Below are 19,084 nucleotides of genomic sequence, written 5' to 3' on the forward strand. Positions count from 1 at the left end.
CTCTACCTCGATTTCTCCTCTTCATTAGTGTGATGTAAGCCTGATGGAGAAACGCTTTGACCCACAGTAGGCACACGGATGATTAGAAAAATAAAAATCAATACAGATGCAGATAACCAAGGTTATAAAACTCTGCATCGTGTCTTGTCTTGCAGATATGAATGTACTACATCAACATATTCACACCTGACAGATCTGTGAAGCTGGTGATGAAGCTTCAGCATAAAGACCGGCTCACATTACATGTGGTGTGGTGAGAACAATGGCTTCCAGGTTCGGTACCCAGATCTCATACAATATAACCGCTGGATGACATTTGCCCATTTTCCTGGATTCACTGAGTTAGTGTTAGTGTTTTGATTGAATTTAGTTATCTAATTTATGTTTCTAATTAAATCAATTCAATTAGATTACATGATTGCTATTCTGCTGTTTTTACTTTGTGAGCTCTGTCCACTTCCTGTTTTTTTTTTTTTTTTTTAGCCTAACACAGATCATTTCAGTTTGTCAAAACTTGACCTATTTTCTACGTCATATACATCAATATGACTGCATTATGCACAATCAAAGCCATTTCTGCAATGGGTAAAAAAAACCAACATTGCTACAGCAATGTCATAACCGGCAAGAAACTTGAGCAGTAAGATGACCAGGCTAGTTGTAACCACATCAAAAGTTTAGTTAGATCTTATTTGAAGGTAAAACCCAGAAGCACCTTTCACACATACACTGCTTTCCATTAAATCGCTTTGAGACAGCAATCTGACCAGAGCAAACTTTGCAACATATATGCTTCACACAGCACAAGTGCAAATTTCTGCAGTCACATTAACAGGACCGGCATGCACAATAGTGGTGAGTTAGTTCGACATCATCAACCATTCAGAGGAATCCAACAGATTGTGTTCGTAAATTTCTCTCCTTAAAACTATTAGCTCTAGCCTCCAGCCAAAAAGATTATAGAAAGATGTTCTAAAGATTTTTAACCATCTGCTCTCGTCTAACCTTACATACATCACTTTTTGAATTGCTCCCAGCCACAGCTGTTTTAACACAATGTTGTTTTTATGAGAAAACTGTAACTCTTAAAAGGCCTTAGAGAGAGCAATGAAAATTACCTCAGGTGAACTTAAGTAAAAAAAATAATTGGAGTAAAAAATAGGGGTGGTCGGTGGCGTAGTGGGTTGAGCAGGTGCCCCATGTACAGAGGCTACAGTCCTCGCTGCAGGTGGCCTCGGTTCGAGTCCAGCATCGGGCGGCCCTTTGCTGCATGTCATTCCCCCTCTCTCTGCCTCCCGCTTCCTGTCTCTCTTCAAATGTCCTGTCCATTAAAGACATAAAAGCCTGCCCCCCAAAAAAAGAAATAAATAAAATATATACCAGTATATATATTTATTTTTTTCTTGAGTTGATACCAGCTACACTGCGGTGTGATTAAACCCTCATGTTCAAACACTTCAAGAGGCTTAAACTTAAAAAACACCTAAAAAAAGTGATATTTTCAACCGTTTCCATCCATCGTTGCTTTATTTTACACAACCACGGGGTGCTTAGCACATTCACAGGCAAGTCTAAATGAAGCATGAGGAGTATGAACAGAAAGATGACCAAAGTGAGTGCCATCGCTTCAACAGAATGATGAAGATGCGATGTCACAACTTGTTTGAAAACTTTTAATTTGAGGACGCAAGTTCACAAATAGGTTGTCGACATTTTTTGGTCAATTTGAAGCAGTAAATGGCCATTTTTGTACAAGTGAATGTAGCTGGAGAATGATACTTGAAAGCTGACTGGACAAAATTACATTTCACATATATTAATATCTACTTGCTAATGGAATGATCTTTAGTAGTAGCATCACCACCACGCTAACGGCAAAGAGAATAAGCTGAGAACACCATAATGAATTGCTCGAAAACTTTATTGACTTTCTGTTGTCTTACATGACAGAACACTTGTGTTTTTTCGCCTTTGTTTACAGATACAAATACTTCTTTAGTCCGATTTAGGAAAACATCAAGTGCAGCACATTTCTTTCCACGATGACGGGCCAGATACAGGCTCCATGATTATGATGCTACCAGCAGAGAAAAGATGCTTCTGTGGTCTCTGGTGGCCTATTTTAGAAAGCGAGGGAATTCAAGAGGAGAGGTCATTTAGAGAGCACTGCATGTTGAATAATGACACGAAAGAAGTATTTTGGTACAACGGGACAACAGAAATTGGACTGAGTCATCCATATAAAATAAATGGGGGGGGACTCTGAGGATGAAAGTCATTGCATCATCGATTCTTACCGGGTTTTTTTGTTGTTGAGGAAACCACTTGATAACAGTGGAAATAAAAATGAGTGAATCAGACAACAACCAAAGTTATTAAAAAATTGCATTTAGAAAGTCTATCAAATAATCATTTGGGCAGCTTTAATAAACGAGTTGGTGTGATCTGTACTGAACCCAACGCTGGTAATAAAGCTACGTTCAGATAAGTTCAGGTTGGGAGAAAGAACTAAGTAGCATGCTGTCAATGGCATGTTGCTGACAACAGTGCATGCATACTTCATGCATCAATCTTTTTCAAAAAGCTCCCGTTCAGACATACATATACACACTCAAGACAACTGGGCACGCACACATAACACGTCCTTTCTGAGCACTGGCCACATGCAAGGAAGATGAAATTCCAGAATGGAGAGAGAGAAAGTACAGTCGGAAAGCTGGGAGAGAGGAAGTGGGGTGACAGGGTAGGTGGGGTTGGGTGATGGTATGGAAACTGCAGCATGCTCACTGAAAAAAAACAAAACAAAAAAAAACATACAGCTGCACACTCTGACCGGGGTATAGTATAAAGGAAATGTAAGCCCCATTAGTGCACCCTCTGACTCCTACAGACACTGCCCCCCCCCCCACTGGTTGTCATCTGGTAATTATGTTATTTAATCAAGAGTAAAAACACTTTAACCTCAGAATAAACTGTATCCCCACATTTTTCATACTCTACAGAAGTAAAAAAACAATTTTCACAATTTTATGCTTGCTGGATTATTTAATTATTTTATAGCATAGACTCATATAACAGATTAAGACCAGATGCACCCATGAAACAACTGGCATATTTGTAATGGTAATAATAATAAAAACAATAACTTGTGAACACCTTTGGTTAATTTCAGGCTTCTGCTAATCAATGAAAATTTAATTCAAAAACATTTTGTCCAGATGGTCAAGATGGTTTGAATGTACACTCATTAGAGACTCATTTTACTTTATCCACGTTCTTCGTGTTAACCTAACCCCTTGGTTTTGAACATCTTGACCTCTGAGGCTCAATTAAATGAGAAATATTTGCCTTCAAAAAATGGGACACTGCAACAAGCCATTACGTCATCAGTTGTCACCGACTCTATTTACATTAAAAAGCAATTTGATGTAAATGAGCAGGTCTCATATACCCATTTAGATTAAAATCGGTGTGTAGATGAATGTTCTTTTGTTTCGTCACCAGTGTGGTACACTGTCCATTACAAGTTGATGAAATCTTTTCCCATTGCCGGCAGGAACACGTTAACCAGCCAATGCAGAAGCGGAGTTACATTCAGTAACTGTGACCTACTACAACAGGAAGGTACTACAATAACCTTTCAACTGTTTTGGTTTTAGGCATTCTTAAGAGGTTTTCTGCAGAAAATTAGAGAGAAAAAAAAATCTTCAATACCAGCAATCCTGGTATGTAAATCCTTGGGCAAAGAGTGAAAAGAGATTAGGCCTAATACACATGAAAAACCTAAATATTGTATCATACTGGGATACAGCAAAGGATCTTATAACTATTGACACACTTCTGCGTGAGAAGAGCAAAAAAACGGCTAGCATGTGCAGTTTGGTGCAGCTAACCAACACTGAATGGTTGTGAAAGGGAAGCATAATCACTGCAGCTAACCCTACCTTTACTGCTTTATCACTGCCTGTTAAGCAGCGAGCTGTAAACCAACTGAAACCATGCAGTTTGTCCCGGATAAATTTCACCCAAGATTCAGACAAGGATTTCCTCTCTGAAGCACCGCTAGGCAATAACTTCCGTCTCCAATTGAGGTTTGAGCTCACTAACTCCAAACACCAGCCCATAGGTCATTTCATTATATTACATTTCTACCGTACTACCCGGGGTTCTAGATTTACTCTTATCAAGCATTAAAAAAGAACAAATCAATCAGTACGAAGAATAAAACCCTAAATTATACAAAGACTTTTATTTAAGCTTTCATTATTCGTTTTACATTTACACTGATGTTTAGCAATTGTTCTGTCATTTTCAACAGGTCATGACTGATTACAGCTGAAGATCCGAGTGCCTGTATGTATAATATGCCTTTCATGGCAAAATTAAACTTAATGCCAAGACACTTGTATGTTTAAATGAGTGAAAAAGTGAATAAAGGGAAGTGAAACAAGTCGAGCCGGTGGCATGGGATAAGGTGTGGAGGAGGAGACCGGGAGGGACAGAGGAGAGAAGGCCAGTCAACATGGTGGCATGTTACATAATTCTATATCTGTATTGATTTATTGCTGGGTAGATTTGGCCTCTGGCCAATATAAAACAGCATTTGTAATATTTAATCCTAGACGGAGAGAAAGACTCAGACAGTGAGAGAAGATAGATGGCAACTGACAGAGGACAGTGAACAACAGAGAAATAGAAGTACAAGTGGAGAAAGAGTGAGTAATAGCTGGGAATTTTGGGCTGCAGCCAAAATGACACGAATAAAGAGAGCAAAGAGAAAGGAAGCAGCGTCAGATAATGAGAAGAGACAGAGGAAAACAAAGCGTTTAAGAAAGCATTTAATCGAGCGAAATGAAAACAGCCTAAATGTGGGGAGAAAGAAGTAAATGTGAGCCAGGATGGGGAACCACTGGCAGACCGAGGGGAGGCGCGAGAAAAAGAATGTGTGTCAGTGAGTTCACTGCAGGTTATCGTTGTTGCTGAAATCAGTGTAGTTATATAAGGGCCTGCAGTACAGGGCAGAGCAGCCCGTCACACTAGATCTGCAGGACAGACTGGGTTTACAGAGCAAACACGCAATGCGACTTCACACTCTTTATAGTCGGAACAGAAAGTGCCTGTGAACGCATATGCTTGCCATAAAGTTTAATAGTTTTAATGGGTTTGGAAACTGTCTCTAGAGTGAATAAATTTGATACCCCAGTTTATGTTTTAGGTGTTTGTCAGATCAACATCTAAACATCTTTTCTACTCACACCCTTACATGGTTGGAATTCGGGAACAGGCGCTTCATCTGACAGCATTTGTAATTCTGTGAAGCAGAGCATGCACCTTTCATGCACTCACCGACCATCTGAAAATCAGGAAGTAAGCTTGGATTGAAATTAGTCTCTTTGGGTGTTTCATACACATCTTTAATATCTGCAGTGCCTCACATTAGCCGCAGGGATTGAGATACACATTTATTTTATTTTCCAGTCCGATACCTCAAACAGGGCAAAGAATGAGCACAGGTGGAGCCGCACGCACACTGTTCCCCAAGATTCCTGTATTCCAGGAGTAACAGGACCTCTTCTTTCTCCTCCATCTTTCACCCTTTGGCACTTCCTCCTTTTTGTCACATCTCTCTTTCACTCGCTCTTTTGCCATCTCTAGATGAACTAGAGACAGATGAGGGGAAGGAAGTGAAGATAAAGGCACAAAACCAGATTAATGGGCTGAATGAGGCACATGGAGGATGAAGAAGGTGGAGGAGAGAACAAGCAGGGAGAGGGAAACAGGCTGTCCTTGTATTTCTGTAAATAATTAACTTTATTCCCCCTCTCTCACGCCTTTTAAAAAATATATTCAACTGAGAGGTGCGGGTGAGCTGATTAATTGCCAATTAATGTTTAACGAGGTACAGCTGTGTTCAATTAACACTGGTTTAGGGCCCATCTCCTCAGACCCCCCCTCTCCGTTTTCACATCCATCAAATATCATATCCTCTCTTTCTCTTCTGCTCTTGATTCAACTGCAAATCTCATTCAAGAGAAGTTGTTCATATGCTCGTATTGCAATATTTCAAGGAGTTGAGTTTAAACACTGAAAATTTTTGATCAGGGATTCATTCCCCCCCCCCAAAAGAAATATATACAGATGCAAATGTGCCAGAGACAGGAGCAACACGTGGACAATCACCCATAGCACCGTCCTATGGAGACAGATGCACATGTCTCTGTGGATGTTGGACTAGGGTTTGAGTCTTACAGGAATTCTTGCCTTCTTGCTTACTGAAGACGAGTAAAACTGACAAGTTGTGGTTTTGCAGAATGCTATGTGACACATATCATCTTTGTCTAGATCAGCAACTTCCTGAATACTCAGCTGGTTGCTTTTCAAACTCAAGAGGACAAGATGTCAGGATGTTAGTCTCAAGTCTTTTTTGTCACGTAGCAAAGCTACGGTAAAAAAAGGTTTATATTTTCCAGACGTGCGAGTGAGACATCAACTGTCAGTCTGACCAAAGACGAAATTTGCAAAAACGTGCACACTTGGCATTTTGGCATCATGGGGTGCTACAAAGCAATCAGTGGTGGCTTGGCCCAACATGTCCAGGAAAACTGATCAGTTGTGAGAGAATCCTTGCAGTTTTCCCAATAGGAGAAGATCAGGGGACACTGTGTCAATACCTAAAGAGTTTCAGCTAAACCTATGAGTCGATAGTAGTTTAAACAATACAGATGGTATAAAGGCTCATCTGTCAGGTGGCTTCATACTTGTTGCATGCCATGTTAAGAATATAATGATTTTAATTTTGGCTCCTATGTGAACAGACTGAGGCATACACACTGGCTGCATGATGTGGATATTCACAACTATATGCGACCTGTCAAGTTCCAACTGAGCAACTTTCATGTCTTTACTTTTCTAGTCATACATACATAGTTGTGTTAATAGACTGCAGGCTGTATCGTAAAAGAAAGATTGTGGCGCGAATACAAATATACAGCTTTTACAAAGCAGTTAAGCAAAGCACAAGTGACACACACGCCTCACTGCTGGCCTCGTGCGTGCTATATACACACAGACACAACCCAAAGTGTATTTCTAAGCTATATGTCTATTTTTTCTCCCTTTTGCACGTGTAACTACTGTCTCTGAATAAAGAGCTTTGAAAACCCAGCAGAAGGTACTTAGTTAGGTACTGTACATAATTAACATGATAAACCACAGCAGCTATAGCTGCTGCTCCAGTAAATGTGCTATCTGAGTAGACAAGGTGTGCTAAGAAAGCAAACTACAGACACATAAACTATTTTCTCACACGTACTGCAGCCCTCGAAGTTTCGAGACTTGTTCCGGAAGGGCTGCAAACCAAATGTCTTCTAAATTACCTCTGGACTGCTTGCATTGAATATTCAGCCAGCTACCACGGTCTATGATAATTGAGACCATGTGTGAATACAGCAGCAAATCGTATGGAGCATTTACAGTGAATATGTGTGCTGATAAGAATGATTGCTTCGTCATCTTGACTTACGATTCGTTCTACTCACTATTTTAAATATGTGTAGCACTGATATCATCACAAAACAATGACCATTGCACAGGGGTAGGGAATATCAGCTGCCATTGTTGACGTACTGCACACAAAGAACAGTGCATTCTTTGTACTGTGTACATTTTGAATCATAACCTGTGCACTGTACCTAGGACCAACTCCAGAGTATTTCAGGAGAGGGAGCACATTTCTGTGCGTTAACAGCAACAGCGGAGAAATCTGCTTTCATTTTATCATTTCTTTCCCTTCATCTCTTTACTTGTCCCTTCTCACTTTTTATCTGCATGCGTGTATGGTTTTTGCATGAAAACAATACAGCAAATTCCTTGTATGCGCAAATGTACTTGACGATGAAGAAAATTTGGATTCTTTGGAAATTCTCCAGCTTTCATGTGGGAAAATGGCCATGTCATGCTCATTTCACAATCAACCTTACTTTTCGCAACAATATGGGACAAATATGTGTTTACATTGACCAAATAAGTTAAATTCTACCTTCACACACTTGTGGATTAAAACTCTGCTGCTCTTTAAAGGCAGTTTTATGAAAAATCCAGCTATGCTATCTGCCAACACTGAGCACGCAGGCCGTCTTTCATCTGATGCATCAAATCATAATGTCATAGCTATGAAATGATCAACTACAAATTTGATTTAAAAATCATAACCACGATACAGTGCTTGTATTTTTGTTCTTAAGAAAAAAAAAAAAAAATCTAAAACTAGATGATGATGACAGCTTTGTTTCTTCTGAGCAACATCCAGGTTTTGGATGGCACCTTTGTTAAATGCTGGCTCTGTTGTAGTCACCGTGTTTGGTATAAATAAGTGTGCGATGTGCAGTTTGATGAATCCATCATACAACAGTATGATATATCCATAGTGTCAAACTGTTGCATCATCAATTTCATTAGAAGTTAACAACGCAAAAAGGTCCCAGGTGTAGCTTTAAAGATGCAGCACCATATGACACGAATTTCATCAGTTGTGAGCACAAGCAGAAGTGTGTCGCAATATAACATGAATTCAGCACATAGCGGTGAACTCACTGACACCAGGACATTTAAAATCTCTAGCATACCTCCATTCGCCCTTATCCTTCTGTGAGCAAAAACCCACAGGGCTCACAGGTTTGACAGATTTTTTTTATTTTTATATCCCTCACATCCTCCTTTTTCTTCATCTTATCTAATCTCTTTCTTCTCTCATCTTCATTCATCATCTGCTTGGAGCCTCTCCCTCACTCACTTTCCCACTCACTGTGTGTATCTCTGTTCAGGAGAGACATCAACAAGGATCAGTTCTGATTTTCAAAATTTGTGTGCGTAGAATGCCATCATTGCTCAGCCTGTATGACCTGACAGATCCATGTCCATTACACACACACACCCATATACACACATGCACATATAACAGTAGAAGAGAATAAGGATATATGGAGCAACAATGACTGCAAAGTAGTGCATCCGTCTGGTAGACTAAAAGTGTGTGTGTGTGTGTGGCCATGAGTGACTGCCAGTGTGTTTCTAAGTGTCTGTCCCATTTTTTTCTGTTTTGGCTTTCATTAGACTCTGGTACCTACACCCATCTGTTCACAAAGGAGAGTGGAAGAGAAGAAGGGAGGAGAGGTGGAAGAGTTGGCTGTCACTCTTCGTATGCTCCTCCTCTTACTCTTTATTTGCTCTCTTTCTTTGTCCTCTACCTCCCTGCCTGTCTCTTCTCCTCAATCTTCTCCTCCCTCCTCCTCCATCTCCCTCCTGCCCATCTCAGCTCTTCTCCTCCTTTCATCTTCACATACAGACAGAATGGAGCTCAGCCTCCTCTGAAAGCCCAGCAGGTGTGTGTGTGGTGTGTCTAATTGTACATAAGTGTGTGCTTGAGTGTGCAAAATGTGCTTTAAAGTCTCACACATGAGTCCTTTTTCACCAAGTCACATTGTCTCTGCATTTGTAACAAGTGTATGTGTGTGTTAGCTGTGTGGAGTGTGTGTATTGGAGATATCTTGTTTCCTCAGGAGAGTCCAGGCCCATTTCCACTGTAGCCAACCAACCCAGCAGTGCATCGATAATCTATTAGAGGAGAAACACACCCTCTGCCTCACACTCACACACAAACAGAGAAGCTTATTCTTCTTACCTGCCCCTACTGAACACACACTGGGTGTGTACGGGCTGTGAGTGGGTGGGCCAATGCTTGATCTGAAAAGCAAACACAACACAGATATTAAAAATTACTCAAAATATGTCTGTGATAAAGACATGTCATAGAACGCTGCGCTTTGAGGGGGCTCTTCGCGCAGCTGGAAACTTCTGTTGTCTTTTGTTCAACTTTTGTAGGGTTGCATGTACACCACTTGGTCACAGAACATTACACCCAACTGTATTTGATTAACATCTTCCTGAAACATGGGCATGGATTTGCTACAAAAACCCTTAATATAAGCTCTAATGTTGCAGTAAACCTGGCTTTGGGAATGAGGAAAAAAAAACAAAACAGATATTTAGAAACATTTGGCCTACGGGTGTTACTTTAATTTTGCACCACATTCATAGAAAGAAAATAAGATTATCTAAATGAACATTAAAATCAGACGTGACACATTTATTTGTGTCTCAGAATTCAAATAAACACATTGAAAACATTTTTTTTTCCAGAAGTGAGATCTGAAGGAAACAAAGGATATTCCAGCATAAGTTTGTTTTAATAATTGACCACAGTAAGGATATATATGGGATCCTCACTTTATATATGTAAATAGACACAAACACATGCAGACACTAAAACAAGGCAAACAGAGCCCAATGTACTGACCAAAGGCACAGAGTGGCAGCGATAACATTTGCCAGACATACACCCACAGTCATAATACCCTCACACATCCATACACAGGACGCACACAAGCCAGGCAAAGCAGTAATGTATGAACACACATGGCCTGACAAAATGCATAAACAAGATACCAGCATGATGTAAGAAGGTGCAATATTGTACATCATATAATCAAAACTAAAGCCTGTTTATCGACCAGTTATGTAGGACAGAAGCTAAGCCCTGAAGATGCAGCTTGTTTACAAAAACACAGCCATGCACAGATAATGTAACAACACTTTAAACACTATTCTGTTGCTAGTCTGCAGCCTATTTACAGTAACCACAGAACTTCATGTTTTCTGTGGCATATACGAGAGGCCATGTAGACATTTATCATTTCACTGGAAAACAGAGTTTTACTGGGGGATACATTTGGTCTCAGTTTAATTTAGGACAACTCCATTAATAATCAATTAGATGTTCTTAACATTGTTAAAGCTATTGTTAAAAATTGTCCAAAAATAATTGAGAAATGTATGATAATAATTTCCCAGACCTCAAAATGACAATTAAGATTACTAGTTTAGTCCCTTCAACAGTCCATAATGACTACAGGCTCTTGTAACTAAAATTGTCAGGGCATTTTCTGTGGATCTGCCACAGTCAGAAGACTTAAAGATGTCCTAAAATTGTAAGAGGAAACTTATGGCTTTTTCTTCGCTGATAACAAAAAAAAACCAAAAAAGGATATTCACAGTTGTTAAATCAAGAGCATTTCTATCTGAACTGGTCTCATAGAGGTTCACTGCAGCCCTGAAAGAGCTCCATTAATGTGTCAGGGTCCAGCACATCTGTGTTCAGTTGATAGATGTATTGTTTAGACAATTATCACCTCGCTTGTCATGCTGCTGTCACCAATTTACATCTCAAAGCAGAAAACCCAAGAAAAAATTTCAGATAAACCCTTAAAAATTCCATCATCTACCTTTTTTTTTTCTTCCTGTTTTTTTAGATAATCCCTGGATACCTTCCATGTGGAATTCCTCCACAGATTATCCCATTGCTTAAACTACATGAGAGCTGAGAAGAGGGGGAGGAGGGCTTGAAGTTTCCCCTGTGGACATGTTTTGCGCATGTCAAGGAATTCACTCGATCCCTCTGTCGTAACAACCCCCCCCCCCCTTTCCTTTACCTCCTCTATGGAACAGAGGCATGTCGGTAGATACAGACAGCTGGGCTAACTCACAACAGCTCCCCTGATCTGCCTGAGAACATGGCCTGAGGGCCCACAAACGGGCACATGTACAGCTACACATTTACAACAGAGAAAGAGAGGGGTAACAAAGAGGAGCCCCGGGAAAGAGCCTTGAGGCGCTCCAACATGGTGACACAGCAGCAGCTTCCCTCCAGGCCCCTTTGCTGAAAAGCCCAACTATCCAGCAGTTGGAGGCTGCTCCACTCCTGTTTGCGAGCTGCCTTTGTTTGGCTGGAAACAATCACCAGCCCCCTGTCTGTAATTTACAGGGGAGTTGGCTCATTCCTCTGAGTGGAATGTATAGTGGGAGCCGCATGCATTTCATGATGGGGTGGAGAGGTCCGCGATGAGGGGTGGAGGTTGTCCGGCCGGAGTGGGGAAGGGCAACTGAATTTAGCTACTATTTTTAGATGACATGTCATTTAATCTTGTGGTATGGTCCTGCACTGTGGTGAAGGAATGAAACAGTTGTAGGGACACGTGGACTTACTGTGGTACTGTACTCTCAAATGTGTACAACCCGAGTAAAACCTGCCAAGAGGCACTACAGCAACCAGAACAGCTGCACAAAGTTGCTGTCTTATGCAACACACAAAGAGGTCAATCATATCAAGATCATATAGTGAAATCAACTGTGATAACATCAAGTAGAAATTAAACACACCTTTAATTATGAGGGCAAATCATGGAACTTATAGAGGCTTTCTGAAGTGAACACAAAAGCACATGCAAACAGTCACCAAACCGCGACTCTGTCGCCAAACCGCCGCCCACTCAATCCTATTGTCACCTTACTTAACCTGCAGTGCACAGCAATAAATTCTCAAGATAACAAAACGGTGAGGAAGATGAAAAAAAAAATACAAGAAAAGTGATGCAAGATCAACGTGGCTTCAGGTCCATCCTGTAAATCCTGGGTGCCGACCTTTTAATCTTTACCCCAAATGTTTAGAGTAGAATCACACATGTGTCTGGTCCTCAAATCTGGTGTTTTAATGTGACAAAGTGCTCTATAATTGACAGTGAAGAAGGGATCTCTGATTCAGTAAAATACCTGAAATTAAAGGGAATCTAAGAGCGAGAAGAAAGTGGGGAACATATATGACATTTGGTAAAAAGGGATTTTGATTCCCTCACCTAACACTCCTGGGATCACCACATCCAAGAGGAAGGACAGTGTTGCTTTGAGGCACACATAGCTTGTGTAACTATACAAGCAGTTAAGACAATTTATACGGAGAGCAAACTACGGAGAGCAAACTTTTACAGTCATTCAAGCTGCGCCTCATATTTCTGCACAGACTGAATGCGCATCTCCATGGCCATGATGATTGGCTACTTCACATATTCTGGATTGGTGTGGTGCACCGTTTGTGCAAGTCCTCAGAAATGAACGGTACATGTATACAAGATGTAATATGGAGGTGACCTGTAGAGCAGAGGTCTTCAACAGGGGGTCCGCGGAGGTACTGCAGGGGGGGGGGGGGGTCGCGAAATCTTTGGTGGATTAGACGATTTTTAACTTTTTATTTTTAATTTTTTTTTCCAAACAGTTTTTTCTCACAAATTGTGTGCAAAGTAAACGTGTGCTATCCACAGATGGTTTGAGGATTCATTGTCCCATCTACATGCATGTTTAAAGTTAAAATCTGTGGATTATTTGAATAGCTCAGTGTTGTTTGCAAGATGTTTGTTTATAAATGGCAGTGGCACGGCCACCCTGTACCTTGCACATGTTTAAAATAAAAACATGAATATATTAACCTGTGTATTATTTGAATAGCTTAGTATTGAATGTACAATAACAGAGTAGCTATGTTTATACATGGCACTAGGCCCCGTTAAATATAAAACACAATTGTATGCCATATAGTAGGGGGGTCCCTGCTCCAACTCTCCATCAGTTTGGGGGTCCCTGGCCTGAAAAACATTGAAGACCCCTGCTGTAGAGGAAGTGTAGGGGTACAGTATGTGAACAATTTTGCCAACAATGGACGTCTTTTAGCTCCTTGAGCTTGAGTTTAAACATCAAGTATATTGATGCCCCAAGCAGAAATAATCAATGTGCACAACAACAGGGCGTTACCACAAAATAAAATAGTCATCATTAATACACCTGTGCATTTCCTGCTATAACATGTCAAATGTCTGTTATGATAACCTGATTTATAATTGCTATGTTGATCAACAGCATTAAATGTTTCACAATAAAAAACGTAAAGGAGCCTTTTTTTTTTAATAAATAATGAGTTGTAGCTCACATCTTGCTGTGTCACAACGTGAAGTGTTGCTTAAAGCTTATTTAGACTTTAGACAGACGATTTGGCCACAAACGTTAATGGAGATATAAGAGAGAGCAGGCAGAGGTGTTATTTAAGAAACTGCCATGCAACATACCCAAGTTCAACACTAATTCTGCACAACATTTTCCACCGTCTTATCAGTTCTCTACTTCGTTCTCACACACACATATGGTGTTAAAAAAACCCACGGTTAAGTTAAGTTAAAATTATGCATGTGTAGAAACATCCCAGGCTCTGTCTGTGTGTCGTATTCAGGGTTGTGAAGAAAACAAGAATGAGGAAGTGTGACTATTCTCACATTTTACTGCTTCATAAATCAATAATGAAAAGACGTTAGAGACAAAGTAAAGCTGAAGTCGACCTGTGTGTATGCTAATTGGAGAGAAAAAGTGGCAGACAAGAGAGAGAAGAGTTGTAGCTGCGAGCACAATGAGGGTAATAATTCAAATCTAGAATCCAAACAAGCAGGTAAGAAATGTTGACCTTGGTCAGGACAGAAAGTGAGATATTAAAAGTTGATGGTTGACGCCATCCAACACATTTTAATTCACCTCTTTTGCAAGGCAGGAGAGAATAAAATGTAGTTTCTTGTTTGACTAAATAAATCTCCCTGTACCATAGAAACAAGTAACTTCAGTCTTTTTTAAACAAGATGAGCACGTAATATAATAAATGTACATAGGTTTAGTTCTGCTGTAGCCTTTTCTGATTACATTAAATTACAGCTTGAGCCATGCAGTCACAGTTCACTGAAGTTAGACTGGCAAGGGCGCACATTACAGGAAAAATTACAGATGGTGTTTATCAAACATGACATGGACATGAGTGAAGTGCATGTCTGGCTTTGATGTGTGCAGCCCTGATCTTAAAAAAGGGACAAGTTGGTAATGTGTGTGCGAGTCTCAGACAGGGACTCAGACAGGGCATGAAAGAATTTATAGCTTACTTAAATCACTGTGATCTTAAAGCCGTAAGCCCACATCAAAGTTGTCCAATTTTCACCAACTGCATGTGGTAACTTTCTTTTTGAATGAGAAACAAAACCTTTATGAACACCATGTCCGAGTTCCCAAAGTGTAAAAGACAATGCGGATAAAGTACAAGTGTTTAAACTTTTTACTCTGGGAAAAAAAATCAATTGTTGATGAAGCCTAACTAAGATAAAAAATGTCTTTGTTGGGATATCAAGTGATTCTGACACATGAAGAGATGTTATAAACACTCCATGAACGAGTGTAACCAACACCTTTGACATTTATGCTTCCTGATAAGGCCTCGGCTCACTTGGGTTCATGGCAGCCATTATTATGAGTTGCAGTGATCTTAGTTGGAGATGTGCCAGTGTCTACGCTCATGGACCGTGCCCGTGTAGGTGAGATGATGTAGACAGAAGTCTTCAGACAAACGCGAGTCATTACTAAGATCATAACAAGTTACAAGTATACAGATGACTAAAGTCGACCGAGTCATGACTCAGGAGGAGATACCGCTGAATGTTCGGATGAAGTAATCAAGGAGCGGTCCTGCAGATTAAAGTGGCACTTCACGCAGCGTAAACTAGGCAGTGCAAAAATTAGATAGTAAAAAGAGTCAAACCAATTTAAAGATGTTATAGTTTACAAAATTCAGAAAAAGCAGCACATTATGGCATGTCATGTGAGTGGATTGTGGGTAATTCTGTGCTACAAATGAGTGTTTTTGTTTTACTAATTAAAGGATCGAATGTAACAAAAATGCAGCTGGTGGAATGACTCAATATCCCTGAATCAAACTAAAAAGGCAAAATTCCACATCTGTGTTGAATATTTTGAAGCATGTGTTGCATAGTCTAAATCTGTGCATACAAGAGGACTTTGTGTGTGTCTCTTACCACATAAATTAATTTCTTTCGTAATGGATTTCTAACCCCACACCTCTGCCTTGTTGCTAGGACATCTGTTCTAGGCACGTGCAGGGGCCTGACTGTCCAGCTTGACCTTTAACCCCACTCAGCTCTAACTCTTTTGACCCAAGAGGTCATTTCAACTTACTGACCGCTCCCACTGCTGTGTGTGAGAATGTGCATGTCGACTCTGTGGTTTCTTGGTGCAAAAAGCTCCCTGATGTTACTTTTGTTGTGATTTGGCAGCGAACCTGAACTGAGCAAGCAGAGTGGGTGTTGGTGATGTTTGCTTGTATGAGATCACCAAAAGTGTACAAACTTTGGGTGGTAAAACCAAATCTTGGTTTTATCTCAGATTTTTAAAATACAGTTTATGTTGAGAGGAAAAAAAAGCATTATTTTGCGCAGCTAAATTATTTATATACCAAGCTCCAAGAGTGGCTGAGTAGCCGGGCCTTGTTTGCTACATGCTTCAACACACAAATCTAGAATATGCATGAATGCAGCAGCAAAGAAGGGCTGGATATTGGGTCAGAGTGTTACAGAAAACCAACATTATCCCACTGTGCAAATATGGCCTTGCAAACAGAGAGAAGATAGCTTTGTATGTGTGTGTGTGTGTAGGTGTCATTCTGTCTTGCCAGCAGCAGACACAGGCTCACTGGGAAGGCGTCATGGCTTTATTTATTCATCAACCTTCTGGGAACTGGCAATGAGAGACAAGGTCAATACATATTGTACACGTGTGTGTGCACAAGCACACACTCACTCATCCATTCAGTCCACCTATAGAACACTATACAACAAATACTTTTCTAGAATACCTCTGCCAACATATATACTATAATGACTTGTTAAAGTGGTATCGCAGCAGACGCATACACAGTGTTTGTTCAGAGACTTGTTGGCTGAGTGGGCCGTGTATCTGAGCCCAGAAAGCACACAGACCCCATTAAATGTTGCCAGATCTGCAACACATACACACCCCATTAAATGCTCCACATCAGCGGAGTCAGCATGCCAAAACAAAAAGAGAGAGGAGATTTAGACAAAACAACAAGCTCCGTAACCAGGAGACGCACACACAACTTTTCTCTTGTACAGTACGCTGACATGCAGCCTCCTCACAAGACCAGAAACGTGTGCAGAGAAACACCAGGAACAAAGGAAACACGTCCATATAATGAAAAAAAGACACACTAATACACAGCATACAAGCATGTGCATGTGTTACTTGGCATCTGGCTCCTCTTAGACCACAGCACAAAAGGAGTAGTATGTGTAGTGAATGTGGCGGCATGTGATTTGGGCCGTGCTTTGATAGCTTAGGGGGTGGAGGTGTGGGGTGTCACCATGACTTCACACAGGAGAGACACAAACGCTGTCCGATACACAAACACAAACCATGTGCAGCTGTTCAGCGTCTGCAAATCAGGCATGTGATACAAACACACACACACACACACACACACACACACACACACACACACTAGCAACAAAGGTAAACACAAATCTTTGTCAGTTTGGTGGTGGAAAAGTGTGCGAGATGTTCTCAGCACCACATGCATCTCGGTGGAAATCTTTATGGTGTGCATGTCTCTGTTTGGTGTGTAGTAACTTGCGAGTCATGTCGTGAGTTGTGGGTAAAAATAACCCTGTGTGTCAAACTTAATTGCAGAGTGATGATGAAACAACTGGCTGCACAGCCACACACACAGACACACATTGTTTTCCAGACATACTCATTATTTGCCTGTGCTCTCATGTGTTTTGTGTGCATGTGGGACATCAGCGTATCTAGTCTGACTTGCCTCCACTTTATCAGCAGGACACCCCTGTGCTAGTCTCACCAGATCATGAGGAGGAGGAGGATGCAAAGACGACGAGAGGGAGGGTGACCTCGGTGTTTGATGTGAAAGTTTGGAGCCAAAGAAGGGAAAACTTCAAACACGGCATAGAATGAAAAAGATTACCTCCCCTAACACTGACGCATCATTCATTAATAACACAGGCATTATCAGTCTACAACGGGTCAACATGCCCCTGAGTAAATAAAAATAAAACAAAAAAAAGAGACAGAACAAAACCCATGTTATGACATGACACATTTCAACTATAATGTAATTCTACAAGAGACCACCAAGAAGCTGTGGGCCTCTGTTTTAATGTGTCAAGTTCTTATCTGCAAGCCAATGTGACATGTATGCTGTATTGCAGCAATGTTCAGTTCACAAAGGTAGTCCAAATTAAATCAAAGCTTTAAACGTTAACTGGAGTAATTACTGATAGAGCGTAAATAAAAGATAGACCCCACAAACTTGACTCTTGGCAGACAACAAACCAAGAATCGAGTGTAATATTTGGTCGTGGCCATCTTTGGCTTTGGCAGCCAGACGAGCAGAGGGTGGACCTGAAGATGTCCACAAAGCAGCCCCTGCCAAAACTCTTACATAATTATATTACTTAAAGTAACAGTTTGTAATATTTACTAGCATCCAGTTGGGGTTTGTAACCAACTCAAATCATGTCCGCACACCATTAAGCAACTGACTACATCTCCATCTATCAGCGAAATTACCAGACAAAGTGAAAACAAGTAACTTTTGTGTCACTCTGTAGACCTTTTCTTGATCATTACCTTTCGGGAAAAAACTACATCAAGGTTTATTCTCGTATTCTAATTATATTCAATTTAGCTGCATTTCATAACGCAAGTCAACTTTACAGTCAAGATCAATAAAAGCAAGACTAAAATGTAACAATGTTATTATAATCTAACTCAATCCAATTCATTATAGTTTAATTACTGTTTATTCCAATTCAGATAACAAATTCATTATAAATGTAGCAAAATAACCAAACTAAGGAAAACACAACATTGAATCCATGTCCTGAACGTACACGAGGTGGTAGATGACAGCAAAGAGGAGAAATCCCTTTTAACAGGAGGAGACCTTCAGCAGAACCAGACTGAAGGAGGGAGGCTATCTGCCTCGACTGACTGAAGGCTGACGGACAGGAGAGAAACGCTTAAACACACCTGCCTTCACCAACCTCAATTCAAATAACAAGAATGACCCTCCATCTATCAAACGTGTACCCTCAAGTAACAAAAGCATCCACAAACACCAATTCCTCTATTTTCTTCATTTTTAAAGGAGGCGTATCATGACTTATTTTCCTCCTCACAAGCTGACACAATTTCTTGAGGTCTTGATTAAATATCTGACTATTATAAAGAAGAGGGAGATGTGAAACTGTTCAAATAGTGATAATGAAATGCATACAGA

General features: G+C 40.5%; 1 protein-coding gene across 3 annotated transcripts in view; it reads right to left on the minus strand.

Moving 5' to 3' along the window:
- kdm6ba (lysine (K)-specific demethylase 6B, a) overlaps positions 1–19,084 on the minus strand; it is a 99,550-nt gene that overhangs the window by 47,391 nt on the left and 33,075 nt on the right. For all 3 annotated transcript variants that reach the window (XM_075451296.1, XM_075451299.1, XM_075451293.1), the window contains exon 4: positions 9,680–9,741. The gene's annotated coding sequence lies outside the window, so the exon portion shown is untranslated. The remainder of the gene's footprint in view (positions 1–9,679; positions 9,742–19,084) is intronic.

Source organism: Odontesthes bonariensis, chromosome 19 (genome assembly GCF_027942865.1).
Source record: "Odontesthes bonariensis isolate fOdoBon6 chromosome 19, fOdoBon6.hap1, whole genome shotgun sequence".
Lineage (NCBI taxonomy): Eukaryota > Metazoa > Chordata > Actinopteri > Atheriniformes > Atherinopsidae > Odontesthes > Odontesthes bonariensis.